Below are 19650 nucleotides of genomic sequence, written 5' to 3' on the forward strand. Positions count from 1 at the left end.
TTTACCCCCAGCTCTGAGCTGGGGGCAAATCCGCTGTAATTTTGCCAATTATTGACGCTATTACTGCCGCCGAACATTCTCCATTGGGCCCAATGGGGAATGCGAAATTCCCGAATGGGCCCAATGGGGAATGGGGGCTTACCATTCCAGAAAACCTGTGATCCGGCGCTAATACCGCAAGGGTTAGTGCCCAACTCGTGATGAGGCCCTTAGTATTGGAGATGGGGCTAGTTTATCAAGGTAGATAAATACTGTGTTCCCTAAGAATGATCGTCCCTAATTCCATAGAGTGCTTTCCTCCCCATGTGATCCTTCCTTGGTGCACCACTCCCACCGGGGTATTATTGTACGGTGGACACCCCACCATAGTCCCATGGGTAAGGTCTCCCCCTAGGGAAGAAGGGACAACGTCTTCAGATTCGTCACATAATACAAAAGTTGCATAAGGAAACAGGTACCCACTGCACCTTTGGTAGGAAATGTTTCCACCATGGCACACTGGTGTGAAGAGCTACACTGGACTGGAAATCTATCCTTGTGGTATTATAGTCAATAATTAAAAAAAGGCTTTTTGAACAAGAACTAAGAGTCATGAAATAGACTTGAATGAAAACATTGAATGGCATAGATTTTATTTATTTGTTTAATGGTTAACAGATTAACCATTAGCAAAATCACACCTTTTGTACTTCATACAATAATACAATAATGTATACTATACATACAATTATACTTCCTTTAAAACTGAATCAATAAAATGTAAAACAGTTATAGATAAGGATATCTCATTTGAGCTCATCATTCGGTTCCAAACATGATCTTGCGACAACAGTACATTCTATTAAAAAAAACCTAGCAAACAGTTGTTTGCTTAAAGGTGACAAGGTTACCCATACTACTACCAGATGTTTCAGTGTTTCAACCGCAATGTGACAGAATCTACATAATCTAATTTCTTACAATGCCAATGCAAGCGCAGGAGACTTCATTTGTTAAAAATAAATTTACCCTAAACCTTAAAAATGTTGCCCTATAAATCTGAGATGGATGTTTACACAGATACCACGGTAAAACATTAAAAGATCAAATATCATATGGTGAGCAATAAAAAAGATTATAGGCTGCAATCTTTTCTCTATTGATCATCCAGTCCAGTTCATTTAAATGCTTTATTTATTATTTCGAGATAATAAACATATTACAAACATCAATATAGAGTCAATGAGATACACCATAACAATGAAAATGGTAGATTTTCCAAAAGAGGGAAAACGTAGGCTGGTTTAATTCCTCCTTATAGCGTCACACATCTAAGCCACCATCTACAACCAACCCTATGCCTGTTACTAAAAATAAATAAAACATATACAGACATGTAGACAACATGACACGATTCACACTCACACTTACACACAGTTATCACACACACCCACATCCCTACAAATCACGCATTTGCCTCAACTCTCACAACTATTTCAAAGGAAGACTAATCCCAACCATCAAATGCATTAAATGGTCCCCACATCTCCAAATAATCACCCTAATGTTTCAGTTTTTGCATTGTGAATTTCTCATAGCTGGCCAGAGTCTGCAAATCTGACAGTCAGCCCTCTACCTTTGGCTTTTTTCTTGTTTTCCAAACCCTTAGGATTTGCTTAGCTGCCATTACCAACGCTTTATCTAGCCAACTACCATAGCCTCGAGCCACATTACATCTCTCTGTATCTGAAAGTAGAACCACTGGATAAGGCGATCAATTGTAGCTAACCTGTCCAGAACCTCTACCCAAAATCCAGTCACTCTTATGCATTCCGATAGCATATGTAACAGGATACCTCCCCTTTGATCACATCTCCAACAGGATTCCTCATTTGTCATACCTAACTCAAGCATCCGCACAAGAGTCCAGTACAGACGACTCAGAATCCTCTGATGAATTAATCGCAGATTCAAATCCATCTTTGACTTCGTTCCCACTCTTAATAAACCATACCATTCCTTTACGGGTAAATACCTACCCAGTTCTTTCATCCATGCTTGCCGCAATCTTTCCCAGGAGGCATCATTTTTGGGAACATTGATCCAATGCAAGGCGGTGAGTCAAACATATTACAGGCCATTGTTTTATCTCTCATTGGTCCATTTAACATCCCTTGTCTCTGTGTCAGAAGAGACTCCAACTCGGCATACCTCCTTAATTCCCTCCTCTCTAAACCAAAATTGAATCTAAGAGAGTCAAAAGGAACCATTTGCTCATTATTTCAAACATCACACATTCTTAGAATTCCTTTCGTCATCCAACTTCGCCAGCACAGAGTCTTATTCTCATTTTGTAACCCTGGGTTATACCACAGAGACTCTCCATAATGAATCCATAAATTCTCGCCACAGCCTACCATCCATGAAACAAGTGCATCTCTAGTTGCCTGTTGGATATATTTTGCGGTTATACCTATTACCTTGTGGTATTTTATTATGGCAGTATTTTTATAAGTCTTGGTAGTATATTGTGGTAACTCGTTGGGGTATTCTTATAGTGGTGGGACTAATTTCAGAATATTGGCTAATAATTGTTTTTACCAGGGTCAATAACAACAAACAAAATACTGGACTTGATACACTCTGGATAAATGGTGCATGCCCCCTCGTGGTATCTTATGTACAATACCACACTACGCACTTTTGTCTGAGTTTCAACAATTGTAAAGCATGCAATTGAAATACTGCACATTCATTCAATCTCTCTAGCTAAACAGCGCACGTCAGCTACTTTATTTTTAGATATCCCTTACCAGACTTCAGTCTTTTTATGCATGTCAAAAAACATGGACTTAATGCAGCATAAATAAATGTAATAAGACTACAAGTTACTGTGAAATCTGTTTTTTATCGTGAAATTGAAATATGCAAGTTACACAGAGTAATAGTTATGGTCACATTGTATCTCACAGTGCAAATACCTTTCAATAGCTTTCAGCAGTGCCAAGTCTTACCAACTGTACTTGGCAGCGTGAAACTTGGCAATAGAAATACACTTTAAACAAGGCTTTTTAACCCATAAATGCAGGATTAAATGCAAGTTAAAAATAGACAGAGCGTAATATGAAATTACCTAACTACCTGACCTCCCTCAAAACAGCAGCCCCTCACTTAAACTCATATTTTCCTAGATATGTTGGTGATATTTCTGACTGAGGTTGGCATGGAGATCTTCCCCAATCTTTCTTCCTGCCACGCCCAGGTTCACTCAGATAAGAACCGCTTCAGCATCAGACAGCCTGCTAGCACTGAATTTCCGTCTGCCCATTCAGCCTCTGGTACTTCGTCTCCCATTCCCGAAGATGTCTGAATGCCACTCCTTCTCAAAACCCTTTTTATTAAATCTACCTGTCACTCAAGGGAAATACATCAGCTTGAGCAGATCATTGCACTGAAATAGCACGTGATTTCATTGCTGGAGAGCAACAGATACATCTCTCCTTGCTTCCCCTGTAATACAATGCCCTGTTTTCACTGGAACAGATCTTCACATTTGTTTTATCACCCAGCTCAAATTCAGCCTGCACAAAAAAGCATCATGCATTTTCCCAATCTGCCTTCAGCCTATTTCATCATGGACTCATTTGCACTAAATGTTATTAAGGGATTCAGTTACATGTTAACTGGCATTGGGTTAGGTTAGTATGTTAATTTATATTAGTATTATGTTTAATGCAGCTAAGTCCATTGAAATATCACCCTCCAGGAACGTGCAATTTCAAGCATGTGCATGTGCTGTGTGTATTGGCCTTTATTTAATTCTGCACGAGAGTGAAACTCTAGAGTTTTCTTTTCTTATCTCTTGATCACCTTTATCTTTTCATCTTTTATCTTTTTAATCAGTGATCTTTTTATGACTTATCTTTATCTTTTGATCACCTTTATCTTTTATCTTTTTTAATTGGTGATCCATTATTTTGTTTTTTTGTCTTTGTCTTTGTTTCAAAAAACATACATTCAACAAAACTGTGTCATTAACTTCCGTCTGATGCAAAAACCAGTTAGTGATAAGAATACATTTGTGATAAACATAGTCTGTGATACAAGTAGTCTTTGTAAATACAGACTGTAATAACATAGTCTGTGATAAAAGTAGTAAAAATAGTCTGTAATAGAAATAGACTTAAATACTAGTTTGTGATAAAATCACACAGCAAACTGTTCTTGGTGGAACTCCTCAATTCCGGGACTTCATGGAATTTTTTTGGGGGTCATCATCTCTTCATCTTTTGGGGTTTATCATCTTCACCCCTTCTTCGGTCCAGGGGGCTTTCCAGAGGGCTCCAATCCAGTGGTATCCTCCAGGGATCCGGCTCTCTAAGGATCCAGCGCTGACGTGGAAAACAATTATTTTTGTAGAGTAAAAAGAAAAGACAACTTAAGTATCACGCACATCAAACTTTTTACTTTGCTTTCTCACTGGAACATCTGAAACCAAATCTAGTTAAACACACTAATACTACATGGTATTTTAAATAACAGCCTTAAACACAAAACTCCTTTCCCTTACTTGTCTAGTTGTACTTTTGTGCACTAGCACTATTTTGCTATGGCAATTCTATTTTTATTTTTTATTCTCTATTAGTTTCAACTCGCTCTATTCTTTTCACTTCATGTTTTGGGTGAAAGGGTTTAATTTGATTTACATGCACAAACTGTTCCACTGTTAATTCTCCGTCCTTTTTAGCCATTTGGAGACCACAGGTGAAACCTTATCCACAATTCCATATGGCCCTTGCCATGCTGCAAGAAATGTTGAGGTTTTAGGTTTCCCTTTCCCGAAGTAAAATTTATAAATCGGGTCTCCTATTTCATATTCTCTCACAGATGCCTTCCTATCATAATATGTCTTTGCATCGTCAGCGGCCTTTTCCAAATTTTGCTGCGCAAATGCAAATGCATATTGCAAATGCGTTCTCAATTCTTCCACATATTCATGAATTGTGGTCGCATTTACAAGCACCTGTTCATTTGTTTTGTAAAGTAAGTGTTGTGGCAGAACCATTTTCATTCCCGTCAATATTTCATGAGGACTGAGATTTGTTGATTTAGAGGGTGTCGACCTAATATCCATTAGTACCAACATATCAACTATTGATCTGTTACACCGTTCCACTCCCCCTGACGACGAGGGTCAGTTAGAAATGTGTAGCTTTCTGTTCACACCCAAGATTTGCCATATTTTTTGTCATCAATGCATTAGTGAAATGACTTCCATGGTCTGATTCTATTCTTTGAGGTAAACCAAATCGTGAAAAAATATGAGTAAGTGGCCGCCGTTTGCGCATTGCATTCTGGGGCTGGAATGCACTCCACCCATTTGGGCATTAGACTAGTTACTGTCAGCATGTACCTGTTTCCCCTTGCTGATCTTTTTACAGGCCCGATATAGCCAACTTGCAAATCAGACCATGGGGGTGTCAAGCCCCTTTTCATCAACGGTGCTCTATAAACCGATGACACAGGTTGAAACTGTGCACACACCAAACACCCTCTGGTGTAGAGCTCAACATCTTGGGACATGTGTGGCCAATAGACATGATCTTTTAAAATGTCCAAGGTTTTTTGTGAACCTCTGTGTCCTCCAGTTATGGCATTGTGGGCATGATGTAACATCAATCCTCGAAATGACAAAGGCACTACCCATTGGATTTGGCCTGTCATAGATTCTCTAATTATCAGCCCGTCTTGCAATCTAATTTTCTTTTTGTTTTTTAATACCACTCTCAAATCCTCTTTCCCTCTGCAGTCCTCTTCAGTTAGAGGATTTTGTTCTGCCTCTAATGGTTTTAATATAGGCCTAAAATAAGGTCTTCCTTTTGCGCTTTGATCAGGTCCCGATCTGAAATATCAAAACTCCATTGTGCCACAGGCTGCTCAACTGCTTTTGGAGTCTTGGAGCGTGTTATCGCATCTACCTGTATTTCACCAAGCAGGTGTTCAATAGGAAATAACTCACCCATCACAGCACCAATTTTGGCTAACTGATCTGTCTTATTTACCTCCTTATCCTCACCTGGTGCTTTCAAATGACCACGTATTTTCCTCCAATGGATTATCAGGTCATTTTCTGACACAAGTTTGTCTATAGCTTGAATCAACTTGCCATGTTTAAGTGGTTTCTTGTTATAAGTGAGCATGCCTTTCACTTTCCAGCCAGGTAAATATTCCACAAACCTATTTTGTGCATAATCAGAATCAGTTACTAGAACTATTTCTTTGAGTTTATTTTCTATTGCCGTATATATTGCCTTATAAATAGCTGCCAATTCTGCCACTTGACTACTTCTGGGACCTATCCTCTTGCTTACACTTGGAATGTTGTCACATTTAAAACATATTCCTGTGACAAGCTCCTTTTCTGTATCATTTTCTACATGGTATGCGCATCCATTTGCATATAGCCGGTAAATCTTTACATGTTTCTTCGTTGAATGCTTTGTGCAGGGATTGCTCAAATTCATTCAAACTTGTATCTAGCATTGTGTCATCAGGTGCTCATACAGCTGCACAATCATGCAATTCTGCTATGGCACTTTTTATTTTGTCCATACTTCACTTCTACAGGAAATCTCTGAAGTGCTAATGTCCAGGAAGTAATTCTGGACTGGGCCAAATTCCCTGGTCTGATTCTCTTATTTTGCAAAGATATCACAGGCTGGTGATGTGTTTCAATAATCACCCACTCCCCTTGAATTATGGGGCGGAAATGTAGGAACGCCCAGTGGTCAGAAGGGCTTTTTCGCATTCGCTAAATTTGGTTTCTACCTGTGATAATGCTTTGCTAGCATATGCAATGGTTTTGTTATTCACATCATGTTTTCGATATAACACTGCTGACATGAATTGATCTGTAAATCCTATTTCTACAAATAAATCCTGGTTTTTCATTGAATATGCCAAACATGGTGCTTTCATTCGACACTCTTTTAGCCTGGCTACTGACTCATTTTGTTCTTTTTCTCTATTTCCAGGATACACCCTGCTTCAGTAGTCTCATTAAAGATTGTGTAATCTCTGCATAATTCTCATTACATTTCCTATTGTAACTTGTAATTCCTAACAAACTCTTTAAACTTTTCAAATTAGTGAGATATTTCAGCTTATGAATCGCCTCCACCTTTTTCTTTTCTGGTTTTAATCCATATTCTGTCACTTCATGACGTAGGAAGTTTACCTTTTATCTACAGCACTGTGCTTTCTGTAAAGTTACTTTTGACCCAGCCTTCTATAGACAACTGAGCACATGTCTAATCTCATTGAAGTGGCTTTTCAGATCTTCATGTTTGATTAGCACATCACCCACATAAACTATTGTCCCCCTTTCATCTCCATCCGGGATTGCCTTGCTCAGGAATAGCCCAAATTCACTCCCACTATTGACATACCAAAAAGATGTCCGAGACCACGCATATAGTGATTTGTCAAAAGAAAATTCAAATTAATTTTGAATATCTTCAGCTAGTGGCACACACCAGTATCCAGCTATAAGGTCTAATGTGGTAAACACCTTTGATCCGTGAACCTGTGCAAGACCATGATCAATAAATGGAAGGGGCCACCTTGAAACAGGTACCCTTTTGTTTAATTCTCATAGATCTGCACACAAGCGCCATTGGCGATTAGGTTTTAGCACACCTAATATAGGGGTATTTGATGTACTATGAATAGGCCTAATGATTCCTCCAGATTCTAAATTTTGGATTATTTCAGCTAGTGATTCCAAACATGCCAGGGGTAACCTATATTGTCGCACAAATACTGGCTCCGTACCATGTCCTGCTAGTAGTGTGGCAACATGCATATCGGTTAACCCACAATCGTATGCATCTTTGGCAAAAACCTGTTTGAATTCCATAAATATTTTTCTCAATTGGTCTTTTTCTTCTTCAGTGGTGTAAGCATCTGCAGGTTGAATTTGCTCTTCTACCATTTTAGAAAATTCTGGGAAGTCCTCCAAAGGAGGAACCTCTATACTTTCCTCTAATTGTGTGGCAATATCTCTTTGGAGGGTTGCTACACTCAAATATTTTGGAACATTGACCTCCATTTCAATATGCTGCTTTTCTCTTTTAGATTCACTTAATTTGAATAAAATCCAATCATCTTGATGAGAGCACACTATTTCACTTGGCTCATAAGAGTACACAGACTGAACTTTAAAGATTCCTTTAGGCTTAGAATCCAAGGATTCTGGTAATTCACCCAGTGCACTCACATAGCTTTCAGAAATATTCCCAATCACTGGGTTACTGAAATCGGCAGTGTAATAAGACTTCTGTATTGCCATTCCGATTGCTGAATTTTCGACCAAATGAATGTCTTGACACCCTTTATTGTCCACCAGGATCTGAATATGTCCATCCCCAATCTCTATCAGTGGTGTATATTTGCATTCTAACCGTTGCTGCCTCACGGATTCATTTAGGAATACAAATGCATCAGAACTTTTTATCTGTTGTCCCTTTCTGTATTTTAACCCTACTGTAACTTGTCTGGTGAATGCGGGAATGGTAACATCCCTTTTCACCTGCAGTTCAACTGCATATGGTGTCATTTGGGCGCAATGGTAAGCTTATCTTTTGTCTTCAATTTCAGATGCGGCTCCACTCAACCTGGACCAAACCTTTTGATTTAGAAAGTCTAATACCATACACATCCTGTACATGATGTCATTTCCCAAATAGAATTTATTTTGTGTCCCGCTCACAATCCATACATTATGATGAATACTCTTAGGGCCAATTGTAATCTTCAACATGCATCTTCCTACAATTCTTTTTTCCAACTCGGGGTCATCTAGGCCAAAAATGTGTTGATTTTGTATTCTGAACTTTGGGATCTCCTCCCTGTCAATTATTTGCTAGAGTACCTTTTCATTAATAAATCTCCTTTCTTGTTCAAGTGCTAAAGTGGCTTCAATCATTTCGGGATGCCCATTCACATGGATGAGAATCCATGGTTGCCCATCTCCCATGTGTATTTCTGAGATGGTTGAAATGTGCTTTTCTTTATTTATCTCTGGAGTGACATTTGGTTTGTGTTTTTCTTCATTTAAATAAAAACACAGCGTGTTTTTCTCTATTTCTGTTTGTAATTTTTTCTTGGGGTCCAACTAAATCTCCAAAGACTGCTTCTCTTTTTCTCCTCACACATGAGAATGACAGTGATGCTGGGCACACAGCCATTTTGAAGATATACTTCCACTGCCCTTTCTGATTTAGCAATGGTATGGCATTCTTTTACACTGTTGCTTTGTGTCATTATTTTCTTAGGTCTCAATGTTTTTTTTAGCTAAGGACCACAATACTCCATTTACCCCATCAATGAGGGACGACAACCTTTTCAGGCAATTTGTCCCTATGAGAAAGGGGCGCTCCATAATGAATCCATAAATTCTCTCCTCAGCCATTTTCTTCTCATCTGAGCAAAGCAGGTTAGCAGTAACTGTGTGCAGTAGTCCCTCTTGGGCCTTTTACCATCTCTCTTGTGTTGTGTGCCCCCAGCCCTGCAGTTTCACCCCTCTCTGATCCCACTTGCTCCATTTCCCCATTCGTTCACATCCCTCCCGCCCTCCCTGATTGGTCATTCCTCTGGAGCTGCTGTGCCTAACGGCCCGCGGTGCTCCCTGCTTGCATTTCCCATCTGAGCAGAGCAGGTTAGCAGTAACTGCATGCAGTAGTCCCTCTTGGGCCTTATACCATCTCTCTTGTGCTGCATTCTCCTAGCCCTGCAGTTTCACCCCTCTCCGATCCCACTTGCTCCATTTGCCCATTCGTTCACCTCCATCCCACCTCCCAGCCCGCCCACCCTCCCTGATTGGTCATTCCTCCGGTGCTGCTGTGCCTAACGGCTTGCGGGGCTCCCTGCTCGCATTTCCCATCTGAGCAGAGCAGGTGAGCAGTAACCGCGTGCATTAGTCTCTCTTGGGCCTTTTACCATCTCTCTTGTATTGTGTGACCCCAGCCCTGCAGTTTCCCCCCTCTCCGTTCCCATTTGCTCCATTTCCCCGTTCGTTCACTTCCCTCCAGCCGCTCACCCCACCCTCCCTGATTGGTCATTTCTCTGGCGTTAACTGACCCTCCCAGGGCAGCCCCTTGCCCGGCAGCCCCTGCGTCTAAGGGCCCCAAGGCAAAGGGCGGCTCTCAAAGAGGCGACTCCCGATAGTGTCTGCAGGTGTCCGCAGAGGAAGCCAGTTGCCAGCCATCAACCAGCAACTAAGGAAGGTCGGAGTGGCCCAGGTTAGGTATAGATCCTCACTCTACCCTGCAAACCTGTCCATATAGCAGACTCTCAAACTTAGATGTGTTTTCTCCTGTTCTTAAAAGTGCACTGTAAAAGTATTTAAAAAATAGCATTTTGAAACCTAGGCATTTTCCCCTCTATTCAGGACTCTCAAACTTAGGTGTGTGTTTCTCCTGTTTCTATAATTGCACTGTGAAAGTATTTTAAATTACATTGTGAAACCTAGGCCTTTTTTCCTGTATTCAGGACTCTCAAACTTAGGTTTGCTTTTCTCCTGTTTCTATAATTGCACTGTGTAAGTATTTAAAATTGCATTGTGAAACCTAGGCGTTTTTCCTTCTATTCAGGACTCTCAAATTTAGGTGTGTTTTTCTCTTGTTTTTTGTAATTGCGTTGTGAAGTAGTGCCGTTCTGTGGCTTTGCCTCCTAGCAAAGCACTCATCTTGCAAACCTTTCTACCACTATCTTAGTGCCTGTCATCTTGTCCAATTGTTAACTTGCCTCCTCTCTCTCTACCCCGTCTGCGTGCTCCCTGCCATGTGTCCTTCCCTAGTGTTCTCCCCTACCACTTCCCACTCCTTTCCTCTTCTCTCCTCACCCTACCTACTCTATGGTGCTCTCTGTCTCTCCTATCTTTTTTAACTGTTTCTTTATCAACTATCCTGCTCTCCTCACAAAATCTGGAAGGAAGAAGTTTAAAAAGGACATCCTGGTCTCCAACCCAGTCTCAACCTTCTGAGTGTCTTTCCCCCGATCCCTCTCCTCACCTGACTCCTCTGTACTGCTGTCAGAGGTCTTAGTCTTCTTTTTCTTATCCTTCTTCTTCGGTTTCTCAATCTTACGATCCTTCTTCTTGAAGAGGTAAGGACATGCTGCCCCGGATGCAGCATGACACCCAGGCCACCCTATCGCTGATACCTATACCAATGCCTCCTCCAGGCAAACTTTCACTGACTCCTCTTTGTCCTTCCCTCACCAGACCTATGGACTGCTCATATGGTCTCTGGCTCTCTCCCTTCTCTTCCTCTCCCATTAATGGTGGCACCCGGTGGGAGGCCCTCCAGGCCTCCTTCCACTCCTCTAAGGTCATCATTAATTTTTTTCGTGAATGGTACTGTCTTGGTCCAAGGCCCTCAAGCCAACCTTCTCTTTGATAGACGCTTCCCGTGCCTCATCAATTACCTCTCTTCTCCTACTGTCCCCTCTTCCCCCCCCCACTGCTTCCTCACCTCCCCCTGCTGTCTCCTCCTTGGTTACCTTGCCCTCTCCTCCTTCCGCTTCTGCCCCTCCTCGGGCTTCTTCTACACCTCAGCAGGGTGTACCTCTGATTTGTAACCCTGCCCGGATGTCTTTCCAGGATTGCAACCTTCTCCATATTGCCACTCTAAACTCTCGCTCAGCTGTCAAACACTCCTCTGACATCTGCCACCTCCTCGAGGAACTTGACCTCGATGTCCTCGGTCTCATCGAGACATGTTTCATGGCCAGCTCTGTCACAAGCTTTGACACTCTCCTCCCTGATGGCTACAAGACCCTCTCCGTGCCCAGATCCAACCATTCTGGAAGGGGTGGAGCCCTAATCTTCCCTGAGTGGTGTCCTGCCTCTGTCATTCCTACGCAGGCCTACTCCTCTTTCGAATGCCTCATCTGCAGGCTCTCTCTCCTGGCCATTCCCTTACTGTGGCTACCATCTATCGGCCACCTGGTCAGATCTCCTCCTTCCTCTCTGAGTGGGCAGACCGCTCCTCTACCCTCCTGGTCTCAATCACTCAACTCCTCCTTCCACTGGACTCTTTCGTGACCTCTGTGACTCTCTCTCACTCTCTATTCTCTCCTCTGGCCTGACTCACTCTGCAGGGCATACTATGGATGTTCTGATCTCTTCCGACCTTCCCCTGTCTATCCTTCTCATCACTCTCTCTGTTGGGGTGATCACTTTTTCCTTTCCTCCCATCTCACCCTCTCTACCCCTCAGGCCAAGCTAACTCCAGCACTGCCACCTAACTTCTCGGTTATCCGACCCATGAAGTGTGTGTCAGTTGAGGCTTTGGCTGCCACTTTCTATACCCTCCCTCCACCCTAGGCTGACTCACACCCTGACACAGCCCTTTCCATTCTCCACTCTGCTATATCTGATAATCTCGATGTTCTTGCACCTGTCATGAGAATCTGCTTGAAGCCCAAAGCCAAGTGCAACTCTTGGTACAACTCAGACCTCGTCACCCTTAAACGCAAGTGCAGGGTGGCTGAGAGGAAATGGCGTGCTTCCGGTACATCCTATGGCAAACTGGTCTGCCGCCTGCTCCAAAGGAAATACCGGCTCTCCATCCGCACCAAGAAGAGAGCCCACATCCAAGCCTGCATCTCTGCAGCATCTAACAACTCGGCTGAACTCTTGCAAATCTGCACGGAGCTGGCCAATCCTGCTCTACCTCTCCTGTCCCCTTCCCCGTCCCTCTGCACGGCCCTGGCTTCTCATTTCATCTCTAAAACTCAGGACAACCTGTCCTCTCTATCTTCCTCTCCCCCTCCTCCCTCTACTCCCTGTTCTTTCTCTGGCCTTTCTCCAGCCACCTCTCCTCCCTCCTTCTCTGACTTTCCCCTGTTCTCCTCAAACAAAGTTTCTAGACAAGTCCGATCTATGAAAGTCTCGTCAAAACAGGTTCACCCCTGTTTCTCCAAAACCATCAAGGACCACATTGACACCATGGCTCCTGCACTGGCTGTTTTCTGCAACCACTCCGTCGCCTCTGGAGCCTTCCCCTCCCCCCTGAAGCACTCCCTTGTGCACCCTCTTCATAAGAAACCCTCTGCCGACCCCTCCTGCCCTACTAACTATCGTCCAATCTCCATCACTCCTTTCCTGGGCAACCTCCTGGAAAAGCTGGCCATCTCCCAGGTGAATCTTCACTCTGAATCTGTTGGTTGTCTCCATGACCATCATTCTGGCTTCAGAGCTGCTAGAAGCACGGAAACTGCTCTCCTGAACATCCGGGAAGACCTGCTCTGCAACCTCAAATCCAACACCCCCTGTATCCTCATCTCACTTGTTCTCTCCTCTGCCTTTAACACGGTCAACCACGCCATCCTGCTCAACCGTCCCCATGATAACCTGGGTATCACAGATCAGGCCCTGAATTGGCTGACATCCTTCCTCTCCGATCGACCTTCCCAGATCCAACTTGGGCCTCTCTTGGCCCTCTTCCTGCTCCCACCTGTGGGGCTAAAAACCTCAGGGTCATCATCAACTCCACACTTTCCTTCTCTCCTCACATCTCTGACGTCTCTAAGAAGTCATACTACCAGCTGCACATCCTGAGAGGTATTCTTCCTTTCCTCTCCTTCCCCCAGAAGCTCACTGTTTCCAGAGCTCTGGTTCTCTACATGGTTGACTACTGCAACAGCCTCTTTCTAAATCTGCCGGCTTCTACCCTCTGCCCTCTGCAACTCATCCAAAACAGGACTGTGAGCCTTGTCCTTGGCCTCAAACCCAGGGATCGTATCTCTCCAGGACTGAAATCTCTGCACTGGCTCCCAGTGGCAGCGAGGATTAAGTTCAAAACCCTCTGCATTGTCCACAAGGTCTTCTGGGGCCTGGGACTTCCATACCTCCAACTCTCTCTTCCTGAATATCTTCCTTCCCTCAGAGTTAGTCGCTTCTCCAAGCAGCAAGTTGTTGGTAGATCTCTTTCTGCTGCTGGGGCCTCCCTCTGGAACAGCTTCCCTGCCTCTCTGAAACTTGCAGAGAACCATCTCCGGTTCCGGAAGCACCTCAAGACCTTCCTCTTTGCTTCTGCTTTCTCCCCCCCAGCCCCCGCTGATCTCCTGGCTGAATCTGAAACTGCACTGGTTACCTGGATACCCACCTTTCTCAGGTCCAGGTCCCTGTCCCGCCAGCTGCACACCCGCACTGCCCCCCTGTCTGCCCCTGCACTCAGGGACTGTTTCTGTATCCCTACAGCCCCTACTAGCACTTGACACCTGATGTCTGCACTTACCCTTGCACTGCCACCAGCTGGCTGCACTTTTATTTATTGTCTTTAATTTACCATTATCCTATGTACTGCACTGCCCCCTCCCTTCCCCCTTCGCTCCCTCCTCTGCACTTTTGCGATCTTAATGTCACCTGGCCTAGTAGGACCGTGGTCTCTGTCTTCCCTCTGTTGCCCCTCCCTTGCCTCGTCACGCCTTGAAACACTTGTGTATAGGCGCGTTATAAATGCCATATCATAATATATGACATCATATCATATCAGCCTACCATCCTTGAAACAAGTGCATCTCTAGTTGCCTCAGTAATGGGTAATTTAACAGCTAAGTTGGGCATCTTCCACATGGAATATACATCACACAAAGTTTATGGTAAAAATCTAGCTTTTCTATAGACATCCAGAGTGGCATGCAATTACCTCTCTCAGCTAAATAAAGTGAAGACTCTTTCAATAGGAACTCCCTGTGATAATGTTCTAGATTAGGGTATCCAAACCCCCCCTCATGCACCACACGCACTAAAATGTATTGTGGAATCCTAGGCCTCCTACCCTTTCCCCATAAAAAATTCTGAAAAACAGTATCAATACTTCTGAGCACCTTCCTTCGGAAACTTCAGAGGGAGTGACTGAATAATGTAAAGAACCTTAGGTAAAAGCACCATTTTAATTGCGTTAATCTTTGTCCAAATATGAAGCGTCAGGCGAACCCATTTTTGCACATCCCGTTGAAGAACCTCTACTACATTAACTACATTAAATTCAACTATCCTCTTCAGATGTCGGACAATGTGAACTCCCAAGTACTTTACACTTCTGCCCTCTGACAATTCCATGCAGTCAAGTCTTCACATGGGCATGAGGTATCAAGTGGAACGAATACCGATTTCCCCCAATTAATTTTGTGGCCTGATAAGAGACCTACTTCCTCAAACATGCTTCTTAATCTTCCCCTTCCTTATTTTGGGCTGGCCAGAATGATGGTCATATCATTCGCATAGCACAGAACTTTAATTTCACGATTTCCTACCCTTAGGCCTCGAAGACCCTGTTCCTGTCTGAGAATAAGCCACTAGAGGCTCCAGTTCCAGGTTTAAGAGAAAGGGTGAAAGTGGACATTCCTGCCTGCTCTGGTACCAGGCCAGTTGATTTAGATTTTGTTTCAATCGGTTTGCGCATATAGCAGATCATCCAACAACATGTCCCATCCAACAAAATTTTGCATTTTGCTACTGTGAGAAACCTGAAGTTGTCTCACTTACTAGTCCCCGGGGATCTGTCATCCAGGTGGCCAGGACACGGCCATCGCTATTGAATCCAGTTCCTGGGTGTGGACCAGTGCAGGAGGATCACCTAGGTGAGGGGTCCTTGGGGAATGGAGGTGGGATACCAGCGGGTGAGATGCGGTACCCCCCTTCTATTGACACTTTTTCCCCATCCTATGACATAGGATACTCAGACACTCTACCCCTCCGCACCCCTTTTCCAACACAAACACGTTTTACACCATGGAAGACAACAGACTAACACTGGAGCCGTTTACCTGGGGTATTGGTCCAAAATACCTTCAACTAACCCTCCACAAATACCTCCCCTCGCAAGCCCTTCACACCTCTACTTCTATCTCCCTCAGGGTCAGTCGTTTTTCAAAGAAACGAGCTGGGGGTAGATTTCTGTCTTAGGCTGTGGCCTCCCTTTGGAACAGCCTCCCTGTCACCTTGAAACTTAAGGAGAACCATCTGCGGTTCCGCAAGCACCTCAAGACCCATCTCTTCTCTTCTGCCTTTGCCCCTTTTCTCCCCTGCTGATCTGTTTTCTCTCTCGGCACAGTGCACCTGGCCACCCTCTGTCCTTCGGGCCCAGGTACCTGCTCACCCAGCCACTCTCCTGCACTGCCTCTGGGCCACCTCTTGCACTGGGGTCTTTATCTGTACCCATACAGTCCCCCATCCACTTCTCTTCTGCACTTATTCAGATATACCCTATCTGCTCAACCTCTCCCTCTGCCACTTGCTGGCTGCACTACCACCTTTTTTTTATTTATTTAACTTTTAAATTATTTTTTTCTCCTCTGTTCCGCACTTTCCACCTATCCCCCCTTCCATGCACTTTCCCCTTTTCCCTCTCCCATGCACTTGCGCGTTCTCAATATCACTGGGCCTTGAAAGATCGTGGTTTTTGTTCTCTCCTGTACCCCTGCCTTTGCCTGGTAGCGCTCTGAAACACTTGTGCACGAGCGCAATATAAATAAAATATCATATCATGTCCCAACACAATGTTCAGGCAATTAAGCAGAAGCACACACACCCAACGGCCCTTTCTCTTCCTCACAGGGATAAAAGGTGGAGCATGAGAGTACACTACGAGCAAGGTAGACCGCACGACGAGACAGCTATCCAAGTACGGCATTTCAAGAGGTGGGGAAAGGCAGCGAGAACTGTAGGGGCGACTGGGAGAGAAGAGACCTTACCCTTTCCGACCCAGACCCGCAAAGCCTCCGTGAAAGGAATCATTAGACCGTGAACAATAGCCAGCGTGTGTTGCAGCAGATGTCAACGGTACACAAAGCCCTCCTACACAGATAAGCAGGACAGGTAGAGATGCTTGCTACAATGGTACAGTCCTTGTCGCCAGAGACAGGAAAAGCCAGGCGGTTCCTCACAGCCGGTGAGTCGAGGGGAGAACCGATAAGAAACCAAACTGTGATAATTAAAGTTGTAAATGGTAAATTAAAGGGAAATCAACTGTTAACTCTACAGGGGAAAACCAGCTACAGAGGCGTCTGGCACAAGATGGGTACTCACTCGGGAGACTCTGCTTAATACCCCTACTGTTGAAACTACAGAAACCAGAAGGCCGTAAGAGAGCAGCAAGGAAAAGGTCAAAGTGGTCATACAGGGGTGTAGCAAAACCCCTTGTGCAGTCAAAAATCTTTGATTGGCACGTAACTAGAAAGCTAAAGGAGACGGATCCTGTATAGTAAGAAAGGAGAAGGAACTGTATGGTTGGCAAGAGTGAACCCGACGGAGGGATGCGGACAAAAAGGGTGAAGCATGATGCCCCAAAGAACATTGTGTTTACGAGAGTGAACCCGACGGAGGGATGTCCACAGGTGATTGTTTAAAAAGACATTAAGACTTGTGAATGCAAAAGGTGAGAATATTATGAGATAAAAGCCGTAGTGAACTCCACGGAGGGAGGCAAACAGCCGAGAAGGAACTCGGCCTGGAAGAGGAGGATCCAGGGGTGAAAAGCCATCACCCAAGGATACGTGAATGTAACAGATAAAATCTCTTGGAATAGAGGCCATAGTGAACTCGGGGGAGGGAGGCTGACATTCGAGAGGGGACTGAGCCCAGAAGAGGGGGACCAAGGGGTGAAGAATCAGCTCCCTAAGTACAATTAGAAAGGATCTTTTCTTTTGTTATTCTTAACATATCAGACCCTCGTAAGCAAGAGACATCACACTGAAGTTCCTGATATCGCTATGAACTTTTGTGGTTCTGAGCCCGGATGAGGGGAATCCAGGGATGGAAAGTCATCACCCAACGCACATATGGAAAGGAACTTTTTGTTTGTTATTTTGAACACATCAGGTCCTCGGAGGCCAGAGACTTTTTTGTAGAAAAGAGACTTAACCACCGAAGATGCTGATACTTGATAACGGAACTGTAGTCTTGTGCTGGGAAAGCTTGAGAGTGTGCTATGCTCAGGAGCCACGCCTTGTCCCGTGCTCAAAACGTGGTGAAGGGAGACCTCTGGCTACAATATAGTGACATATCATTTGTGAACACTTGTTTCTTTCTGGTGAACACTATCCCATATCCTTTTGTATTTAGTTGTAAGGATTGGCAATCGATTTTTTTTTTAGTACAGGCCCTTTTATTTGACAAGTCGCCACTAGGACTGCCTTATTATTATTTGATCATTGTAGCTTGCTCCCATTTTAGACTTAGGTTTAGAGTGGACATTTTCCCAACCTACCTGTACAGTTTAATAAACACCCTTGAACTGTGATGACTTGTGTATGTCTTTATTGGTGCTCTTTAATACGTTACAAGTATCGAATTTGAACTGACCATGCAACAACATAGACAACAAATGTAAGGCACAATAATTTCACAAAAAGCTATAATACTTGCCAATTTATGCGGGCTTGAATTGACACCAGGTCGAGTTCATGTCTTATCATAGATATTGGCACGCCCATTGGGAGATCTAATGTTCTTCTTCATATGGCTGTCTCAACCATGACCCAGTTCAAACTTTCCTCATGTGTTTGGGCCCCAATATGATCCTTGGCAGAATTTTCTGATGGTAACATTTCAGCAGAGGCAGGATTGAGAACTTACCAAAAAGCTTATGCAGAAATCTCAGTTGCACTGAGGCAACTTTAGCCTGGCCAATTTTTCTTAAATGTGTATCTTGCTTCATATTTAAGCTATTGTGGACCATACTTCCTAGGTATCTGTACTCTGCTACCAGTTCTATTTTTGCTTTGCCCAAATTGAAATTAAACATGCAAACTTTGATGATTGTGGCTTCCATATAATTATCAAAACATTTGTTTTATGGACATTTATGGTCAAATCCAAATCCTTCATAAAATAATGCACTACCTCCAAACCTTGTTGAAGGCAACAGCCGCAAGTTCACATAAAACAATATTGTCTGCATATGCCATATACTGGACCTGGAGAAGACCCAGCCGCAGAGGATTGGTGTGAATATTAATAAAAGCTCAAGCAGTGTCGTGTATATAAAAATGTAATAAAAACAGGGCTAAAACACAACCGTGTCGCAACCCATGGCTGGTCTTAATCCATCTACTGAACTTTCCATTTTGATCCAGTCTGATGCGAACACGAGAATCCGTAAGCAGGGAAATTAAAATATTCCAAAAGATGTGTTGGGCAGTTCTTTTCCTGTCATTTTTTTCAGATCCTGCCTCTATTTACACAGTCAAAAGCTTGGGCCAAATCTAAGAAAGCAATATAAACCATTTTGAGAGGTAACCATCTCCTTCCTAAAACCAGCCTTATATGCGTTGTACAGATTTTAATTTTCAGCCGAATTCTATAACTCCTTTACTAATAATGTGGAAAACACTTTTCTGCTTGCGTCCAAAAGGGATATTGGGCGATAATTACAAGGGTTAAACATATCACCCTTTTAAAATATTAGAATAATGTTAGCAGCAGCCCATGAATTTTGCTTTTCAAATTCATGGCATCGAGTGTAATCAGATAATGTGCATTAAATCATGCCTCAGGAATCTTCCTTTGGGGCTTGCCTCATGTTTCTTTAAACTCACACTTTTTGATAAAGAACAGTATTGGAAACATTGACATATTGATGGGACTATACATATCCTAAT

At 43.5% G+C, this 19650-nt stretch overlaps 1 long non-coding RNA gene across 1 annotated transcript in view; it reads right to left on the minus strand.

Moving 5' to 3' along the window:
• Positions 1–686: 686 nt before the first annotated feature.
• Positions 687–19650, minus strand: part of LOC138492665 (uncharacterized) — a 68252-nt gene continuing 49288 nt past the window's right edge. The window contains exon 4 of the long non-coding RNA XR_011276244.1: positions 687–4370. This is a non-coding gene — a long non-coding RNA (uncharacterized lncRNA). The remainder of the gene's footprint in view (positions 4371–19650) is intronic.

The sequence above is a fragment of the Ambystoma mexicanum genome, chromosome 10, assembly GCF_040938575.1.
Source record: "Ambystoma mexicanum isolate Mex_15411 chromosome 10, UKY_AmexF1_1, whole genome shotgun sequence".
NCBI classification, from domain to species: Eukaryota; Metazoa; Chordata; class Amphibia; order Caudata; family Ambystomatidae; genus Ambystoma; species Ambystoma mexicanum.